This window comes from Oryctolagus cuniculus, chromosome 19 (assembly GCF_964237555.1).
Source record: "Oryctolagus cuniculus chromosome 19, mOryCun1.1, whole genome shotgun sequence".
Taxonomy (NCBI): domain Eukaryota; kingdom Metazoa; phylum Chordata; class Mammalia; order Lagomorpha; family Leporidae; genus Oryctolagus; species Oryctolagus cuniculus.
Genome location: NC_091450.1, coordinates 22753631 through 22773030, shown reverse-complemented (window position 1 = coordinate 22773030; position 19400 = coordinate 22753631). Strand labels below are relative to the sequence as shown.

The 19400-nt window shown below is 57.1% G+C and overlaps 1 long non-coding RNA gene and 2 other non-coding genes across 6 annotated transcripts in view; all 3 read left to right on the top strand.

Annotated features, from left to right (window-relative positions):
• Positions 1 to 1046: 1046 nt before the first annotated feature.
• LOC103348556 (uncharacterized) overlaps positions 1047 to 19400 on the top strand; it is a 25297-nt gene continuing 6943 nt past the window's right edge. The window contains exons 1-2 of one of the 4 annotated variants that reach the window (XR_011384700.1): positions 1065 to 6585; positions 6681 to 18817. This is a non-coding gene — a long non-coding RNA (uncharacterized lncRNA). Of the gene's footprint in view, positions 18818 to 19400 lie in introns of all 4 variants that reach the window. The other 3 variants (XR_007920116.2, XR_007920117.2, XR_516907.4) reach the window with 3 other exon arrangements.
• On the top strand, positions 2417 to 2475 carry MIR193B (microRNA mir-193b). The gene has a single exon (NR_162567.1). It is a non-coding gene; the product is annotated as a microRNA mir-193b (primary transcript).
• Positions 6608 to 6669, top strand: MIR365-1 (microRNA mir-365-1). Its single transcript, NR_162616.1, has one exon. It is a non-coding gene; the product is annotated as a microRNA mir-365-1 (primary transcript).

Sequence of the window (19400 nt, the reverse complement as noted above, 5' to 3'; positions counted from 1 at the left end):
TTTTTCGGTGTGCAGCTGGGGCGCTATCTGGGGACACAGGGTGCTCCTGCTACTTCAGATCTGGGGTCTCCAGGGATCCCTAGGCGTCAGGGCCCCCCAGGGGGCGGGTGGAAGACGTGGGGGGCCCGGCGGATGCTGTTCCGCACTTGGCGGAGCAGGGGGGAAGGGCCGAAATCTCCCGTAGGCACCGAGGGGCGGCTCCGGCTCCCGGCTCCTGGCGGCTACGAACCTGAAGCGCGCGCGCCCCCGCGCCCGCCGCCCAGGGATCCCCCAGGCGCACGGGGAGGAGTCCGGAGAACGCCTCTCCCCACTGGGGGAAGCCCGGCACCGACTCCCTCTCTGGCCAGCGGGCGTGTGGGACACGGGGACTCGCTCCCCGCCCTTGTCCCCCCAGTTTGGAGAACCCCAGGCTCTGCCCCCACAGGTCGGGGCTGACGTCGCCGCCGCATTTCTAGGAATGCCCCTATCCGCGGGCTATATTTGGCGAGGGTTTCTAGGAAGGTCCCCCGGCCCCGGCCCTGGCCCTGCCCCCGCCCCCGCCCCCACCCCGGCAGGCGCGCTCCGCTTCTCCCCGGGCCGGGGAGGAGCCGCCCCAGCGCCTGGGCCGCCGCTGCCGCCGCCGCCGCCGCCGCCGCCTCCCCAGCGCGGCCAACCCCGGGCCGGCCCAGCCCCCGCCCCGGGCCGGCCATAGGGCGCTGGGGGGTGGGGGCGGGGGCCGGGGGGCCGGGGGCGCGGCTTTGTGGCTGCCGCGGACCGGAGGCCGGGTGCAGCCCGGTCCGCTCCGAGCTCTGCAGAAAAAGATCGTCCCCCCCACCCCCCGCCCATCACTTGAATCTTGTCTGGGGAGGGGCGGGATTTCTCTCTCTGTAAGTACCCCCCCACACTACCGTGGTGAAGGATCGAGGCTGGGCTCGGATCGGGGCGGAGGCTGCAGGGCCCCGCGGGCGTCCCCAGCCCTGCGCACGCCCGCCCAGGAGCCCAGGAAGGCGCAGCCCCAGGGGTCCCCCCCTGCACCCCCAGAGGCGGCGGCGGCGGCGGCGGTGAGTCTCCCCCCACCCCGTTGTCCTGCATGTCACCATGGTCCGGGGCCGGGGTAGGGATCGTGGCAGGTGGGTGCCCAGGCGGCCGGGCCGAGGGGTGCGGGGCGGGTGTCTGCGGGCTGGGTGGGAGCTGGAGCGGCGAGGCAGCGACTGGGGGCAGCGCGAGGCTCTCCTGGGACCCGGCGCTCCACGCCTGTCTCGGCAGCAATCGCATTGCCGCCACTGCCCCCTGCTCCGGGGTGGCGAGGCCAGGATCTTCCCCCACGCCGCTTCCCGGAGGGGCGTGCGGGGCCGGGAGGTGGGCTGGGGGCGAGGCAGCCCCCAACCTCGCTTCACTGGCCAGGGACGCGACCCGGAGGTAGGTAGCCCGCCACCCCGCCCCCACCCGGAAAGCCGGCCCTCGAGCGCTACTCGCTGCGTGACCGAGATCCCCACGCCGCGCCGCGAGCAGGCCAGTGGCGCGCGCCGCTCCACGTGCGTCCGGGGCCCTCGGTGGCATGGGCCAGCGTGCTGGCGAGCGGCCGGGGCCTGCGGCTCTGGAACAGGTGGGGTCGACCATCCCCAGAGTGCCCCTGAGGCCCCCCAAGTAAAGTTGGCGGGCCCCTCCCCTTGGAGGAAGAGGAGGAGGAAGAGCCGGCGGCCAGGGCGCCCAGCAGGAGTCAGGAGAGAAAAATTCGGTTCCGGAGTGCGGATGGGGTGTCTGGGCCAAGAAAACACCAAGTTAGGGGGGGAAAAGTTAGGGGAAAAAGAAAAAAAAAGGCATTTTGATTTGGGGGGGCGGGGGAGGCGTTTCTGGTTTCGCCGGCTTCCAGTCCCCAGCGAGGGGAGCGCTGGAATGCGCGGCCCAGAGCCTCTGAGGACACATCCATATTTATAACTTATTTTTAGGAGAAGTTGTGAAAAAGGGAGGGGGTTGCATGGGGGAGAAAAGGTGTGTGTGTGTGTGCGCGCGGGGGGGGGTGGCGGGGGGAGGGGGGCGGCCTCTCCAGAACCCAGCGGCTAATTGCGCTATTACTGGGAAATCATTTCCCCCAATCTGGGCAAGCAGCAAATTTGACTTTAATGAGTGACAATTAAGGGCGCAGGGAGCTAGAGAGGCGCCTCCGACGCGCGAGTGGCGCTAGGCTCAGGGACGTTGGGGGCGCCCCTGGCTTTCTCTGTGCGGCTTTCCGGCCTGTTCTAGCCGGGCTCGGGTGGTGAGCGCTCCCTCCCGCAGCAGCGACTCCCGGGCTCTCCCGGGAGAAGGTAACTGGGGACCCCCCGAGGGAAAAGCCAGTAAGGATTCCTTTAAAGATCCCGGAGTGCCCCACACCCTGCCTCCGGGTGCTGAGCTCACTGCTGCAGGCGCAAGGGGTTGGAGGCTGTGGGCCCAGAATCGGGGTTTTGAGGGCGAGATGAGTTTATGTTTTATCCAACTGGCCCACAAAGTCCCGCTTTTGGGGTCATTCAGAACAGCGAGCGATTCCGGCCCCAGAGGGTAAGGGCGTGGAGGCCAGGCTGCACGGACCAGAGGGAAACCGGCTACTTTGCGAGGGGCAGGACGACACAGGCTTTGGGTGGGACGGATATTCTGCGTGTGCGTTCTGTTTGCTGAACCTGCTGTGATTTGTGGAAGGCCTCTATGGGAGGCCAGAAAGATGAAAGGCGAAAGCGCAGAGTGCGTCCCCTTCCAGGGGACGGGATCCAAAGCCCAGGAACTGCTTCCTGAGCTGTGTCCAGCTGCTTACAGGCCCCCAAATAAAACACGGACGGCAACCATGAAGGTAGCGAGAGGACATTTCTCTCTGCGTTTCTCCAAGGACCAGCCTAGCAACCGACTGCCCGCTACCACTTCCACCTGCAGTATTTCTTTCCAATTTTCTGAGCGTTTTATGAGAAAGTCTGCATGATACATCCCGGGGAGGCCTCCCCGGCAGAGATGGGGAGGGTACAGTTCCCTCCACTGCGTGCATTCACACATCCTGTCCCAAGCCTCCAGCTGAGCCTGGGTTTGGTTTAGACACCCTAAGTTATTTGCAAACTTGTGCCTAAATTGAGGGGGCAGAGGTCACAGCAGGGAACAGAAAAGTGAGCTGTAGCTGCTGTAAGATTGTGTGATTTGATAGACACAGCGCGTGTCCACACAGGTGACATTTGTGCTGCCTTGGCATAAGGGGTTTACCTCCAGAGTTCCTTCTCTTTCCTACGGGACACGATGAAACAGCACAATCGCTGGGCGCTCTACCCCTCACGGGGCTCAGCTCGCAGAGGGGAAACTGCCACATTGTGAATTGTGTTTGGGCTTTGCTGAGTCGCCACCGGAGCCGACTGTCAAATCCCATTTGCTTGGCTAAATAAGGATATCTCACCAAATCAGCCTTTCATGCTACCTCTACAACTGGGGTGTTTGACATGAGTTAACGAGGCTGAACACCGGGCGTGGCACCGAGGCCCTGGACTGTAGGACCCGGAGCTGGGTGTTCAGATGGTTTAATTGGGAATGGTGCAGAACCAGACAGAATCCCATGCTAACCGCGAGACAATCTGTGCTTTTCTTCGCCACGGCAGAGGCACGGCTTACAGTCGGCCCTCATGAATGCATTTAGCAAACTTTTCCCGCCGTGGCCCCCGGAAACAGGCTAGGCAGTACGGGGAAGAGATTATAAATCAGTGCTTTACAGGGAGACGTCTCCGTGAATTCAGCAAAGAGTCACGGCTTCATTCCCTACTTGCCACCCCCCTCCACCGCTAAAATGACCCGTGGGGCTGCTGAACGCACGGAACACATTTCAGCTTTTCTCCTTCTGCCTCTCGGCGTGAAATTTCATTAAGCAGTTGCTAGCCCCACCCCTTGGCCCCCACTCCCCAAAGTGGTGTAGATTTAGAAAAAAATACAGAGCAACTTTGAATTAAGCTCCTAGCGGTTCATGAGCCACAGGTGTGTGTGGGGGGAGCGGTGATAGAATATTGTGAGAGAAAAGAATATGGACTAGCCGGGAATACAATACTGAAAATATGAAAATATTTGCTTAAAATAAAGCACGCGTATATGACTGGAACCAATGACAGCTGGACGAATCCCTACAAGAAACGCCCTGTGTTTTTAGCTCCCGCCCTCCCCTCCACGCCCCAGCCACCTAATATTAAGAACAGAAAAAAAGACTGTGGCCAGATCAACCGGGAACTCCTAATAGCCCATCAGCTCGCCGCCTTTACTCTGGATTGTGCCGTAAATACAGCTATTTTAGGCATGAGGATAAAATTTAGTCTGGTGAAAAGTTAAGGCAAACTCGGCAGAGACAGGTCACCGGGAGAAAATAAGTACACACACACACACTCACACACACTTACACACACACACACACACACTCACACACCCCGTGGCTCAGGGCTGTTTGGCACTGAAAATACACCCCCACAAGCATGATGTCTACAACCCCAAGACTGCACTCAGACCGTTCAGGGAAAGAGGTGTGGGTGCTGCAGAGGGGGGAACCCTGTGTGAGGCTGAGCCCACGATTCTCTCTCTCTCTCTCTTTCTCTCTCTCTCTCTCTCTCTCAGCAGCAGCCAGGATGCCGTAACCCCTAACCCCCTCGCCGGGGCACGTGTGGATATCCACACAGCGTCAAGTGCACCGTCTTTATAGAAAACATCCGAGTTTAGCGAATCCCAGAGGACACTTTTTGTCTGAACGCCTGCACCGCTACAGGGAAGGGACACCCCAGGAAATGAGAAGAGGGGGCCAGGGGCGGCCACTGTAGGCTCTTCCTGGGGGTTTGGCCTAGGCAGGGAGGAGACGCAATGGCTGGCCGGGCAGTGCAGTGTGGAAGTTTTCTCAGGGCCGTGCAGAAAATGAGGCTGTCTTGCTGGCATCGTGCGTGCGCTCAGTGCCCTGGGCAGTTGGCATCTGTGCCCGTCACAGCCTGGATCACTGCCAGCGAGGCTCAGCCGTGGCCTCGCAGCCGCCACAGAGACTCACAGCCGCCCCAGACAGGTGCATGGGGGCTCTCCTCCTAGGGCTCCCCAGGGTGTCTGCAGGTCTGCAGTGACCACGTGGGCTCTGGAGGGAGAACCTCACATCTCCCAAAGCGGTGAGGCTGTCCCCCAGGCTCAGAGCAAATCCTCCCTGCACAAGCACAAACATGACTCCAGAAGCTTCCACCACAGAGCTGCAATTGGTCAGTCTTGCTGGAGCTGAGCCTGCCATGCGGGGCTGCAGGGCCCAGCTACTGTGCTGAGCCACGTGGGGCCGCAGCTACGGGGCGGGGGAGGGGGGTCTTTCTCATCAGGCTGGGAGGAAACCTCGGGCCATGAGGACAGGCTCTGCAGGGTGGGCCAGGTGGTCAGATAAGGAAGCCACCACCTCTGAGGGTCCACGACAGGCAAGAACCTGGTGGGCCTTAAACCTACAGGGAGGAAGTTTGCAGCCTGCCATGCGCTGGCACCAGAAAGCGCCTGCTCTGGGGAGCTGGGCCCAGCCCTGAGTCAGCCAAACCCCTGGGACTCCCAGTTGGCGCCAGGAACTGGACCGCAGGCCGCCCGTGGGCTCTTGGTTGTATCTCCGAATGCCATTAAAGTCCAGAGCAGGCCCTCGCAGGCCAGGCCGTATTTAGCCGCAGGTTCACGGGGGGAATATTTCAGTGCTACGTGAAAGCAGAGGCCTGGGCCGGGTTGCAGGCTGTCACAGGGCTAGAGTAGGCTCGCTCCCTCGCAGGCCTGGCCAAGATGGCCGGGTGCTCGCTGGTACAGATGCCCGGAGTCCTTGCCAGGGCTTCAGGATCACGTGACGGACAGGCGCGTGGGAGCAGGGTGTGTGCTAGGGAAAGGTTTTCGGCCTGGTTTTGTTCTGCTGGTTTTGAAGCTGCTCCCACTCCCAGGCCGCGCCTAGGCAGCCGCCAGCCCCTCTCTCTCTCTGCGATGGCCCCGTGTGATACCCGGCTCTCGCTGAGCTAGGAGCCCCCTTTTTAGGCATCAGCCGCTGTGGAGGGCTTAACCCTTTCCAGCTCCTCCTCCCCACTGGGCCAGTTGCCATGGTGGGGGGCACCTGCCTGCAGAGACCTTGAAGGGTCACCGTCCTGGGGCACACTGTGCCCCCATTCCTTCATCTCAGAGTGGCCCCTGGACCTCAGCAACAATTTCCCCCATTTTGTGCCATCCGCGATAACCACTGAGCTCCCCTGCCCATCCCAGATAATTTCATCTGGGTTTCCAAATTGACAAACTCACTCACATTCCCCCAGGAGGTTCTGATGGATTTGTGGCTCGCTGAGGTCGTTAACGAGGGTTTGGAAGACTCCCCCAGGGTATGGGGGAAGAAGCCTGGCGCTAGGGAATCACCCTGGTACTCCTTTGGGAACTAGCTCTGGGAGTCCAGACCTGCGTGGTTTGCTGGGTGCAGAGGAGGGTGGTGGATGCCGAAGCTGCCACCTCGTGACACATCCGGGCAATTGTGGAGAAGATGACGGAGCCGCCGCACCCGGGAACGCGCTCACTTGTTCCAAGTGCGCCCTAACGTTGTACCTTTTCTCCTTTTTAGTCTGGGTTCTCGGCCCTTCCTGCCAACAGGTTCGTTACCGCAGGGAAAATGAGGGACTTTTGGGGGCAGATGTGTTTGCATTCCAGTATCATAATGCCCCTAAAAATCCTTATTGCTCTTGCAGTATTCCTCGGGGTCCCGCTGACTACAAGAAGAGAGAAACGTGTCCCCCAGCTGTCCCCAAGAGGTCCTCTGGCCCCCGGGGGAGATCTCCCCTGACCGCCACGAGAAATTAAGCAGAGCCACCCTGGACGCGGGCTGCAGAACCTGCCCTCTGCTCTCCAAGGGCTCAGGCCTGGGAACCAGCCAGCTTTGCTCTGGGGGTTGTGGGGGAAGAAACAGGCGCTACCTGTTTGACAGGCCAGGTCCTCCTGCAGGGCCTTTGGGATCCTCACCTTGGCAGGGGGCCCTAGACAGTCCTGGCTAGTCCCCCAGCTCCCCGAGATGGCACACTTGGCCGCTCTCTGCCTCAGTTTCCCCATCTGCCAAGGGAAGGGCCACAGCCCAGGCTCTGGCCTCACAGAGCCCCCAGGATGCTAGTGCGTCCAGGAGGCAGTGATGGACAAGCTGGGAGGGTGCAGGCTTCACAAACAGGGCGTGAAAGCATGCAACATGGAGCGTGCTGACACCAGTATTTATCCACTGCCTAAAACGGCAGTTGGGAGGGGAGAGCGCAGCCCAGCAACAAGCCCCGGGATCTGGAATCAGCCAGGCCTGCATTCCAGTGGCGCTGCAACCCTCCAGCTGTGTGACCCCAGGCCGGTGACTCAGCCTCTCTGGGCCTCCAGTTCCTCAGGAAGAGCCTTGCCAGGCTAACATGCCTATCTTTTAAGCGGTACCTGGCTAAGGAGGTGCATTATTGTAACTTGCACAGCTCATGCCTCTGTGGTAAGTGGTTGGTTTTCCATTCGGGGCAGGGCTATGGGGAGGGTTCCCCCCCGACCCCGCCTTGTTTTTTAACCTCAATTTATGTAAGGAAAAACACAGTTGGTCTCTTGAAAGAAAAATGCTGCACAGGTGGCCCAGGGGTGGGGCAGGAATCAAGGTGGTCGTCGGGAATTTTCTTAGGGGCACTTTGAGCATTTTTTCTTTCCTTAGGGATTTTCTATGCCATGGGGTGGGGGGAGGGGAGAAGAGGGAGGTTTCCCTCTAAACCCCATGGAGGGCTCCAGCGGTTCCAAATCTGGGTGTCACAGGTGTCCCTTGTCAGGGGGAGCCGCCCACCGTGCACTCCAACACCCCTTAGTCCCGCCCCCAGCCGCCAGTTCCTCTCATTTTGGAATCAGACGTCCCAGTACGCTCCGTGCCAGCCAGCCCACCTCTCCGCGGCTCAGCTGCCTCTGGAAAATGGGGAGCCCAGTAAACCCGCTATGCGCCAGGACGCGCAGGTTAACGGGGCTCAACGCAGAGGCCACGGTGGCTTGTGAGCGGGCGCCACGACGCCACAGCCCCGAGGGGCCTCTGCTGCACGCAGGCCGGGGTGTGCCTGGCCACACGGATCTCACCCCCCTCACCCCCCAGGGTGTTTTCGTAGGGAAGCAGCAGCGGGTGCTCGCCCAGCCAGCAGGAACCAACTCTGGTTTCACTTTCTGCTGTGTCATGGAGTGGGAGGGTGGCAGAGGGGCCCAGCTGGCCAGCTGCGTTGGGCACAGAGACCAGGGGACAGCTGCTCCCGGCACCCAAGCCCCGCCCCGCAGGCTGCTGCGTGGGGGCTGGGCTCGCGGGGTGCCCCTTCATACCTCTCCACGGGCACGGCGGGGAGAACCCCCAAGAGCCACGGGACCTCGAGATTGGACCACGCAGGCTTGGAACTGGCTCTGCCCCAGCAGGGACACCTGCACCTGCCAGCTCTACCGTGTGCAAAACAAGGTGCCAGGGGCCCGAGTCCCCGCAGGGAGCGAGGCCTAGCCCCTGCCCGCACCGTGGGTCCGCGGAGGCAGATACAAGTGCCTGCATGGGGAACGCAGCGTGGGTTAGGGTGAAGGCGCCACGCTGCGCGCTGTCAGTTGGCTGCCCCAGGCAGGGGTCTAGAGCGCATGCGTATCTCTGAAGTCCTGGCGCTGCAGACCCAGGGGCCGAGTAGCCGGTGTTTTGACTTTGGCTGCAGACGGCACCTGTGTCGCTGCCCAGTTACGTCCTTGGTCTTCCAGGTGGCAGGCCTCAGAATAATAGGGCGCGGCAGAGGGATGAAAGAAGTGACTGTGAAGAGCCTGGCCTGGCCTTTGCGCTATATATGTCTTAGCCCTTATGTAAGAGTAATGACAGCGAACCGCATCGTCACAGCAGGCCGGCCGGGGCCGCGGAGGCCATCCTCCGTGCCTGCTCCACCTCCCCAAGAGCTGGGCCCTGCAGGGTGACTGGGGCCAGCCCCATGCTGGACTTCAGCCGTGGGGCCCTTGAACGGGTTCACGCTCTGCTATTGTCAACTTGAACTTCTGAATTTTTATTTGAAAGGGCCAGAGTGCTCCTCCATACAGTGGTTCGTTCCCCAGATTCCTGCAACAGCCGGGGCTGGGCCTGTCCAGGGCCAGGGGCCTGGAACCCAATCTGGGTCCCCTCCATGGGTGGCAGGGACCCTGTACTTCAACCGTCACCCGCTGCCTCCCAGGGTGTGTGTGAGCGCGGGACGCTGGACTCAGAAGCAGAGATGGAAGCTGATCCCAAACAGCCTCTCACCCACTGCACCAAACACCCAACCCTTGAAATTCTTAATTTTGGACCAAGGGCCCCACCGTTTCATGTTGCAAGTCAGGTAGGCAATTTTGCCCTGTCTTCATGTGCCACGAAGTCATCACCGGTAACCACCATCCGCAGTATGAATACAGCAGGCAGCTGGGTCCAGAGCAATTTTCCAGCTCATCAATTCAGCCTTTTGCTGTGCAACCGAAACGCTGGGGTGAATATGAAGATTCAGTACATGGGGCCAGCATCGTGGCTTAAGCCACCGCCTGCAGTGCTGGCAGCCCATGTGGGTGCCATTTCGAGTCTGAATGCTGGCTTGTTCCACTTCTGGTCCAGCTCCCTGCTAATGCGCCTGGGAAAGCAGCAGCAGGTGGCCCAAGTGCTTGGGCCCCTGCCACCGACGTGGGAGACCCAGATAGAGTTCCAGGCTCCTGGCTTTGGCCTGGCCCAGTCCTGGCTGCTACAGCCATTTGGGGAGTGAACCAGCAATGGAAGGGCACTGTCTCTGCCTATTCCTCTCTGCGATCCTGCCTTTCAAATAAATAAGTACATCTTTTTAAAAAAAATTCACTACAAGGCTCAGTTGCCCCAAATCCTGTCTTGTGCATGGAAGGCTGCAGAACTGACAGCCGAGTTGAGACCGTGGCTCTTTTGGCACTGTGTCTGCAGGTCCTAGCATGTATTAGATGCTCTGTTAACAGCTGTACATGGAAACCAACGAATGGGAGGTTACCGCTGCATGGTTTCAAGACAAACCTACTAAAATGATGTCTTCCAGAAAAGCAGGTCAGTGGCGCTGTGCCAGTCTTGGCCACCCCAGCTTTTTTCTGGACAGCCCCCCAGGATCTGGGAGACTCAGGTCTCTTACGACCCTCTCCCTGGGGCCCAGGCTGTGGCGCAGTAGGTTACAGCGCTCTCTACCATGCCAGTACCTGAGCACCGGTTTGAGTCCCAGCTGCCCCATTTGCAACCCAGCTCCCTGCCGACACACCTGGGAAAACAGCAAAGATGGCCCAAGTTCTTGGGTCCTTGCCAATCATGTGGGAGACCTGCTGAAGCTCCTGGCTTTGGCCTGACCCAGCCCCGATCATTGTGGCCATTTGGGAATGAACGAGTGGATGGAAGCTCTCTCTGTAACTCTGTCTTTTAAATAAATAAATAATTAAAAAAAAAAAAAAAAGATCCTCTCCCTTCCCCCCAAACCTGCTGACGCCTTGTAGTAGATTCTTGTTTGGCACGTCTGGTAGGAAGTTCAAAGGCAACACAAGTGTCTAAAGGCCTACAGGCCTGCTCTATGAATCTTGTTACTAAGAGGCAGAGTGAACTCCAAGAATACTTGGGTTCTGCCTGGTTTCAAGACCCAACCAGGGGACGGGGTCATCGTTTCATGGGCTGTTAAAGGAGAGGACTGCAAGTCAAGATCCTTTTTTCCTTGAAATTAAAATTCCTCTCCACTCTGCAGATGCCAAGGTATAAATATTACCAAGAAGCAAAGAATCATTCCAAAAGCCTTTAAGATATTTGTAACAAAAATAAACATTTCTGCAGTTCAGGGCCAGCTCTTTGCACAGGCACGGCCCGTTGTCACCATGACAAGCCTGTGGAAGCATTACTGTCCTCATTTGCTATGTAATGGCATAACCAGCTCGAGTGCTTTCCACGTGGGAAGTCAGTGCAGGCACACAAGCAGCATGAACGCAGGTCCTGTCACCAGCCTCAGGCTTAGAGGAACTGGCTTGCTCAGGGCCACACGGGCAGCAGGTGGCTAAGCGAGGGGTTCAGCTTGCCTCTTCTATCCCAAGAGTAAATCTCTAAAGTTTTCCAGGCTCTCTGGTCTCTGCCTTGAAAGTAGACAATACACGAATGAATGTAGGTAGCTGTGTGTTCTAATAAAACTTTATTTACAAGAACAAGAAATGGGCCAAATGTGGCCCCCAGGCCATGGTTTGCCAGCCCCTGTTTTAGACCAGAAACCTGCCTCTCAGGTGGAACAAAGTGAACTGGCCCTGGCCTCTTGTTCTCCCAGCCCCCACCCCACCCCCCATGAGGGAATCAAGTTACTTTCTAGAACTGATGGCCACTGTCTCTCCCCAGGCTGTTAGCTCTTCCTTCCTTGAGGGAGTTCTGAAGCTCTTGGAAGTTGCAATTAGTCCTTATTAGTCTTTGGTAACAGTTTTACATTGTAACTTTCATAGCTGTCAGCTAACATTTTTTAATTAAGAATTTCATAAAGATTTAGTATCACTTTATTTGAAAGGCACAGAGAGAAAGCTCCTTCATCCATTGGTTCGTGGTCCTAGTGCCTACATCAGCCATGGCTGGACCAGGCTGAAGTCAGGAGCCTAGAGCTCAATGTGGGTCTCCCACATGGGGTGGCACGGACCCAACTGTTGAACCATCAGGGCTGCCCCGCAGTTATGCATGACCAGAAAGCTGGATCAGAAGAGTTGTCAGGGCTCAAACCTGGCATTGTGATATGGGATGTGGGAGTCCCAGGCAGCTCTTCTTTCTTTCTTTTTTAAACAAAAGATTCTATTTATTTGAAGGGCAGAGATACAGAGAGGGAGAGAAAGAGAGACAGATCTTCCATCTGCTGATTCCATCTGCAAATGACCACAACAGCTAGGACTGGGCCAGACCAAAGCCAGGAGCTTTGTCTGGGTCTCCTGTGTGGGTGCAGGGGCCCAAGCACTTGGCCCATCTTCTGCTGACTTCTCAGGTGCATTCATAGGGAGCTGGATCAAAAGTGGAGCCTCCAGGGCCAGAGCTGTGGCACAGTAGGTTAACCCTCCACCTGTGGCACCGGCATCCCATGTGGGCACCAGTTCGGTCCTGGCTGCTCTTCTTCCCATCCAGCTCTCTGCTGTGGCCTGGGAAAGCAGTAGAAGATGGCCCAAGGCCTTGAGCCCCTGCAACCACGTGGGAGACCCGGAAGAAGCTCCTGGATCGGCCCAGCTCTGACTGTTGCAGCCATTTGGGGAGTGAGCCAGTGGATGGAAGACCTCGCTCGCTGTATCTCCCTCTCAGTGTCTGTAACTCTGCCTCTCAAATAAATAATGAACAAAATCTTGGGGAAAAAAATGGAGCATCCAGGACTCAAACCTGCACCCCCATGGGATGCCAGCATTGCAGATGGTGGTTAACCCACTGTGCCCACAGCCAGCGCCAGCCCTCCCACCCCACCCCCCAGCAGTGTGTGCCTAATGCCTATCCCTTGAGTAACTTTTAAGGAGGAAAGAAGGTTCCTGCTTTAAGGAAATCACCTCAGTGGGGCACTCTGGCTGTGGAAGGCACTTCCAGTGTGTGAGAACAAAGGGTCTCTTAAGGCACAAGAAGATAGCCAGAAAAGGGGTGACACGTGTGTGCACAGGGAGAGGGAGAAACGAGGGGGGTGGTTTCCCACCAGGACGGAAGCTGGGACCTGAAGCTTCCTATGATGAGTGGTAGGAGGAAGGTGTGCAGCTCGAGAGACAAGCCACACCGCTCGCCCAGTGAAGGCACAGCAGGGGCTTGCAGTAGATTCACAGGGATGTGCAACCGTCATCCCAGCGACCCCAAGACACTTTCAGTGGTAAACCCCAGCCCGGCCCGGTGCACTCATGCGGCTAACCCTAAACAGCCTCTACTCTGCTTTTCTTCTCTCTACAGTTGCGTATTCCGGGTGTTTCCTAGCAAAGCAATCACAGGCTGGGTGGGCCTTTTGCGACTGGCTCCTTCCCCGAGGCTCAGCCCTGGGGCAGCCTGTGTCTGCGCTCCAGTCCTGTTCAGGGACTCATTCGTGCCTCGATCATGTTGTTTATCCTCTTTCAGTTGACGGACACACGGGTGGTTGATACAGTGAGTATTCCTGCTCCAGGGTTCGTGTGGATGTGCTTTTTCTTTTCTCTTGGGTTCCTGCTAGGAGCGGAGTTGCTGGGCCATTAGGCAACCTCGTGTTCAACATGTGGAGGAGCTGCCAAAGGCAGGTCTTAGATTTCCCTTTGCCACTTTATGTTATGGAAGTCTAAACATGGCGACGGTGTTACACACCCAACGCCTCGTCCAGGTTCAACAACAATCCGTCTTTTGTCTGTCTGGCTTCCTCTACCTACTGCTCTCCCGTTGTTTCCCATCAAGCATTTCAAAGCCAATGCAGGCATTGAGAGGTGAGAATTTTAAGTTTTATTTGAGAAAGAAAACTCCCACCTGCCACTTTATGCCCCAACTGCCTGGCCAGGGCTGGGCCCGGGTGAGCCAGGAGCTGGGAACTCTGGCCAGTTCCCCTGTGTGGGAGGTAGGAGCCCAATTCCTTGAACCATCACCTGCTGCCTCCCCAGAGCGCATATTAGCAGGGAGCCGGGATCAGGCACAGAGCTGGGACTCAGACCCAGGCACTCTGCTGTGGGCCCTGGTGTCCCGAGCAGGGTCTTAACCGCTAGTAGTGCCCTCCCCTAAGACGCAACACTTTCTATTGTTCCAACCTTCAGGCAGAGTTTCAACATTCACATCTCCTTGTGTGGGTAGAATGGGGTGAATGAGGGACTGGACAGACTCTGAAGTGAGCCAGCGAGGGGCGGGGAAACAAATAGCCCCAGCATGAGTCAGGAAGGGGCTACGTAATTCGCAGGATCCAGGGGAAAGCCAAACCGTAGAACTCCGTGTTCAAAAATTAAGACTTTCAGGGAAAGGCATTTGGCATCACTGGGCCTAGCAGTTAGATACAGTGTCCCACATCAGAGGACCTGGGTTCAATTCCCAGCTCCAGCTCCCGACTCCAGCTTCCTGCTAATGCAGACCCTGGGAGGCAGCAGATGGAGTGCCTGGTTCCTGCCTTTGGCCCCAGTCCAGCTCTGCTGTTGTAAGCATTTGATTTCATCTCAAATGAAGATGAAAAATCAAAATTAAGACATTCAAGAGGGGCCGGCGCTGTGGTGCAGTGGGTTAACACCCTGGCCTGAAGCGCCGGCATCTCATATGGGCGCTGGTTCAAGACCCGGCTGCTCCACTTCCCATCCAGCTCTCTGCTATGGCCTGGGAAAAGCAGTAGAAGATGGCCCAAGTGCTTGGGCCCCTGCACCTGCGTGGGAGACCCAGAAGAAGCTCCTGGCTTCTGGCTTCAGATTGGTGCAGTTCTGGCCGTTGCAGCCAATTGAGGAGTGAACCATTGGATGAAAGATCTCTCTCTCTCTCTCTCTCTCTCTCTCTCTTTCTATGCCTCTCCTTTCTCTGTGTAACTTTCACTTTCAAGTTAAAATAAATAAATCTTAAAAAAAAAAAAAAAGACATTCAAGATGGCGACAGCAGAGCCTGGTCAAGTGTGGTCCTGCATGAGGGCACAGGTTCCCTGTGCTTGAGGCCAGCCCCGCCTTGAGGGCAGCCAAAGGGTCCCCCAAGCAGAACTGATTCTGCGGATTTGGGAATCCAGAACCTGCCAGTCCTGGGAGAGACACAAGCACCATCTACCCCTAATCCCTGGAAAACTCCCATGGCACGTGGAACAAGATGCAAGCTCATTTCATCTGGATCTCCAAAAATAAGAGGACCCCAGCTGACACGTGGGTTATAAGCACATTTAAAAAAAAAAATTGTCTTAAGCCTTCTTCCCTAAGAGCCACAGTTGTTTTATGTGGCCGTATCATTTTGTCCTGGTTTCTGAGTATACTCGGATACCCCAGCAGATGACAGGGCTGCAGCCTTAAGAACAGAGGCCCCCCGGGACCAGGGACGCCCCACAGTAGCAGGTGGCCATGGTCCACATTGGCATCCTCTGTGACCCCAGAGCCCGCTCGGCCCAGAGAGAACTCCAGCGCAACAAGCCTGGTTTCCCGTGCTTATCCAAACCCTCAGCCCCGTTACTCAAGATCTTCACTAAGACACTCAGCCATTCAGAGCCCCCAGTGTGCTGGGATGACACCCACAGGTGCACTTAAGCTAACAGAGGCTTCTCATGCAAGGGGCCCGGCCTGGGAAAGGTGGGGTGAGGGAGGAGGGACGGACTCAGTGAGAACTTCGCAGTCCTCTGGGTCTCCTCATGAGATTATGTTGGTCGCTATCCCATAATTCCTTTCTCCTGGGATTCTGCACCTGCTACATCAAGTGCCCAGGCCTGGCCGGGATCTCACACAACAATCAAGACGCCACGCCTACACTGAGGGGGCACGACAAAATGCAGTCTGAAAGCTGGACATTTGAAATTTGGTCACAATAACGGAACAACCGGAAAAGTAACTACAACCATCAGTCTCAGTAGATCCGCTGGTGGCCATGTGGTTTATGGACAGCCCGAGTGGCACGGGAAAGCAGTGTCCAGCTCAGGATGCACGGGTTCTCAGCAGAAGGAATGTAGCAGCGGCACACACAGCAGAAGGCTCTGGAGGTGGTGGTCGGCTCTTTTTTCATTTTTCTGCCAGCCTCCTCTCCCCTATTCCGGTAACAGATCTGCCACCCCCAGGGAATACAGCAAAAGATGGCTGCCCACGGTACTCCTCCCTCAGCTACAGTCAATGGGCCAGGCCTGGACACGTGATTCAACGTCACCAATCACAGGAGCGCACGCCTGAGCTGAGCGTTATGATTGGTGCCGCTGTGGTCACGTGACCAGGGCAGGGCACACAGACTCCCGCCTGCCAGCTGACTTCTGCTGAATCCTGCCCTGTGCTTGTGCTGGGCTTGCAAGTCCTGCTCTCTCTGCAGGCCTCCATCGCCCCAGCCTCATCCGCAGCCCAGGCCCTCCTCCCCTCCAGGGATGGAGCTGTCCCCCGCCCAGGCCTAGCCTGTCCTGGCCTCGCTCTGGCCCCTGTGACTTGCCCGCCATGAGTGGAGGCACCCAGCTCGGAGACCCAGGCTTCCTCATCCCTGCGCCTCCAGTCCTGGGCACGCAGCAGCCCGCGAGGGAGAGAGACGGAGGGAGGGTGGAGGGGAAACAAGCTAGCTGGTTCCTCTTTGCTCTCATCCCGAGGGCCGCTCAGGCCCTGCACTTGTTTTCTCTGCTGGCTTCTCACGCTCGCCTCCTTGTCTCTGCTCCCTGCTCAGTGAACAGCTCACCCCAGCCCCTGCCTCGAGCCCCCCACCCCCACCCCCGTCCCTGTTCCCGGCTCTCCTAGCCTCTCCTGCACTCAGCTCCAGGTGGGCAGGCAGCTTTGGTTCTCTGCGCCTCTCGGCACCTGGGCCTGTCGCCTCGTATGTGCTCAGTTAATATCTGTGCATTGACTTCTTTGTGTTCACCAGGGCACACAGGCCTGCCTGCTGGCTTGCTGTCTTTTGTTTTAAAAGAATTCTTAAAAAAAAATAATTATTTGAAAGGCAGAACCACAGAGAAAAGAGGAGACAAAGAGAGGTCTTCTCTCTGCTGGTTCCCTCCCTAAATGGCTAGGATGACCAGGGCTGGGCCAGGCTGAAGCCAGGAGCCAGGAACTCCATCTAGGTCTCCCGCATGGGTAGCAGGGCCCCAGCACTTGGGCCATCCTCCACTGCCCTCCCAGGCACCTTAGCAGGGAGCTGGATTGGAATTCCAGCAGCCAGGACTGGACTGGCGCTCACGTGTTGGGATTCTCTTGTCATAGCCACAGCCTCCCACCTTGCTTTCTCAGGTGCCTGTGGGTTAGTAGGGTTAGGGAAGTCAGGTTGTAGGCTTCCTAGGGCCACTGAAATGAATCACTACAAGCCACGTGATTTAAGCCACGGAAATGTATCACCTCCCAGCTGTGGAGGCCAGGAGGGCGAGGTGCGGCAGGGCTGTGCCGCCCGGGCCATCCAGCGAAAAGCCCTCCTTCCCGCCGCCAACTTCTGCTGGCTTGGTGGCCTGCAGCCTTGGCCGCACCTTGCCAGTCTGTGCCCGTCTTCTCTCCATGATGTTTCTGCTTCTCTTACAAGGACACACATCACGTTCTGTGCCCCTCTGGATAATCGAGAATCAGCGCTTCCTCTCCAGAGCCTTCTTCACTTCTCAAAAACTAATACGAAAGGCAGAGAGACAGAAAGTGGGAGAGGCCCCGCGAGGGTGGTCTTCCATCTGCTGGCTCACTCCCCAAATGGCCGCGACCAGAGCTAGGAGCCTGGAACTCTATCCAGGTCTCCCACGTGGGTGCAGGGGCCCAAGGACGGGCGCCATCTTCAGCTGCTTTTCCAGGGAGCTGGACTGGAAGTGGAGCAGCTGGGACACAAACCGGCATCCCAGACAGAAGCTCAACCTACACTGCGCCACAACGCTGGCCCCTTTGTCCTTTCTTTGGCCACGTCAGGTAAGAGCCACTGACTGTAGATTGTGAAGTGGACATATTTTTCATCTCTCCAGGGGCCACCACAGGTTATTTGCCTAAAGAAACCAGAAGATTCCCCCACCACTGCACCGTCTGCAGGTGGATCCCACAGCATGTTCCTGTTGTGTTATGATCACTGCACACCCCGGGTGTGCAAGCGATTTTTAAAAACAGCATTTTCTGTGTTTTAGTTATCCCAGGATTTAAAAAGACAATTCCACGCTGCTAGTAGGAAAGCAGCCCCCAAGGGGAAAGGGTGGACCGGAAGGGGGCTCCGCCTGGATCTTCTCCAGGTCCAGTCGTACTGTGGGGGGAGTCACCACGACACACAGTCTGCACCATCTTCCAGAGTGATTCCTTTAGCGTTCCCAGTGCATTTTTTTGTCCTGCTCAGAAGGCTGGAGACTTTGCAGTATATTCCAAAGACGTGACAGCTCTCAGGAGCAGCTCACTTTCATGAACGCCTTCTGACATCCTCCTGCACTTAACCTGCCCCTGCTGGCCAACATTTCAGTCCACGCCAGGATTTGGCCTTAAAAAGATACATACACTCTGGCACGTGGCCAGGCTCACATGTAAGATAAGTTCCTAGAAGTGCAATTTCTCGGTCCGAGGATATGTGCTTTCTTAATTTCTACAACCGTCGCCCAGCGCCCCTCAAAAAGGTCAACACACACACGTCCACCAGCAGAGCTTGAGGGACACCGCCAGTGGCTGCTGTGTCCTCCCACGCCAGCGAGCGGGCAGTGTGTCAGGGAACGAAGGCGCAGGCGAGGTAAGGGGACTTTTATGTGCGAATCTGGGCTGGGGGTGGAGGTGCTGTCCCAGGCTGTCCCTGCAGCTCTCATCAGCCTGGGTTTGATAGGGGAGGTAAGCCAGAACCGTACAGCAAGAAGCATTGTGCAAGCCAGTATTTATTTCTTGAGTGTGGGTAGAACTTAAATATGGTCAAAACATGCTCTTCTTTTAATTTACACAAACAAATATGTTCCCAGGCTCACACCTCCGGTGCCAAGTTTCTAGGGGAAACGAGATTGTCCTGTGAGATGAGAAACCACTAGAGAGAATATGTGAATGGGAAAGCCGATGGGAGTTAGCGCTGCACGCCCAGAACCAGCTACAGAGGAGCGGCTCTGTCCCGATGGCAGATAAACCTGCCAGCACTTGGAGCCAACGAGACGTGGAAACAGGTCAAGGCCAGAGGACGAGAGAGCTCCAGTTGTGAGGAGAAGGCGGCCTGCTCGGCTCGGCTCGGCTCAGCTCGGCTCGGACTCCTCCCTCCCAGCGGCAAGGCGTGCCCGGCGAGGGGCTGATGAACCCAGGGAGAAGCAGCAAGGCCACGGTGAGTCGCCGTGCAGGGCTGTGTGCTAACAGAACACCAAGCGGCTTGAACGCGTTCCAAGCGAGGGGATTAAAGCAGCATGTTATTTTGAGTGATTGCTTAATTTATTGAGCTGCGGCTAGATCTGTAATGAAATACAGCCCTTGTAACTGATAACCTCCCGCTGCAAAGGAACCTCTGCAATTAAGGGATATTTTCTGGAACGGCTGGGAATTTTTAACCTCTGCGGTCGGGGTGTTCTGAGCACTCATTTTCCAGGCAAGCTTTCTGTTTGTTTGTTTGTTTGTTTAAAGAGTGGCAGGCTGCTCTTAATACAAGAAAATGAGCAGCTTTTATTTTATCGAGTGCCCCGTGTGCCCCAAGCACTTTATTTACATTATCTCTAATTCCGACAATATCCCAGCAAAATAACCCTATTTCCTACCCTACAGATGTCGGGTACATTTCTGGAGGGGCTCTGTACAGGATGGTAGCTGCCAGCTACCGTGTGGGACTATCTAGGTGTCAATGAGTTAAAATGGAACACATTTAAAAATTCACCCCCAAAGTCGCCCCAGTCCTGAGTTCAAGCGCCCAACCGCTA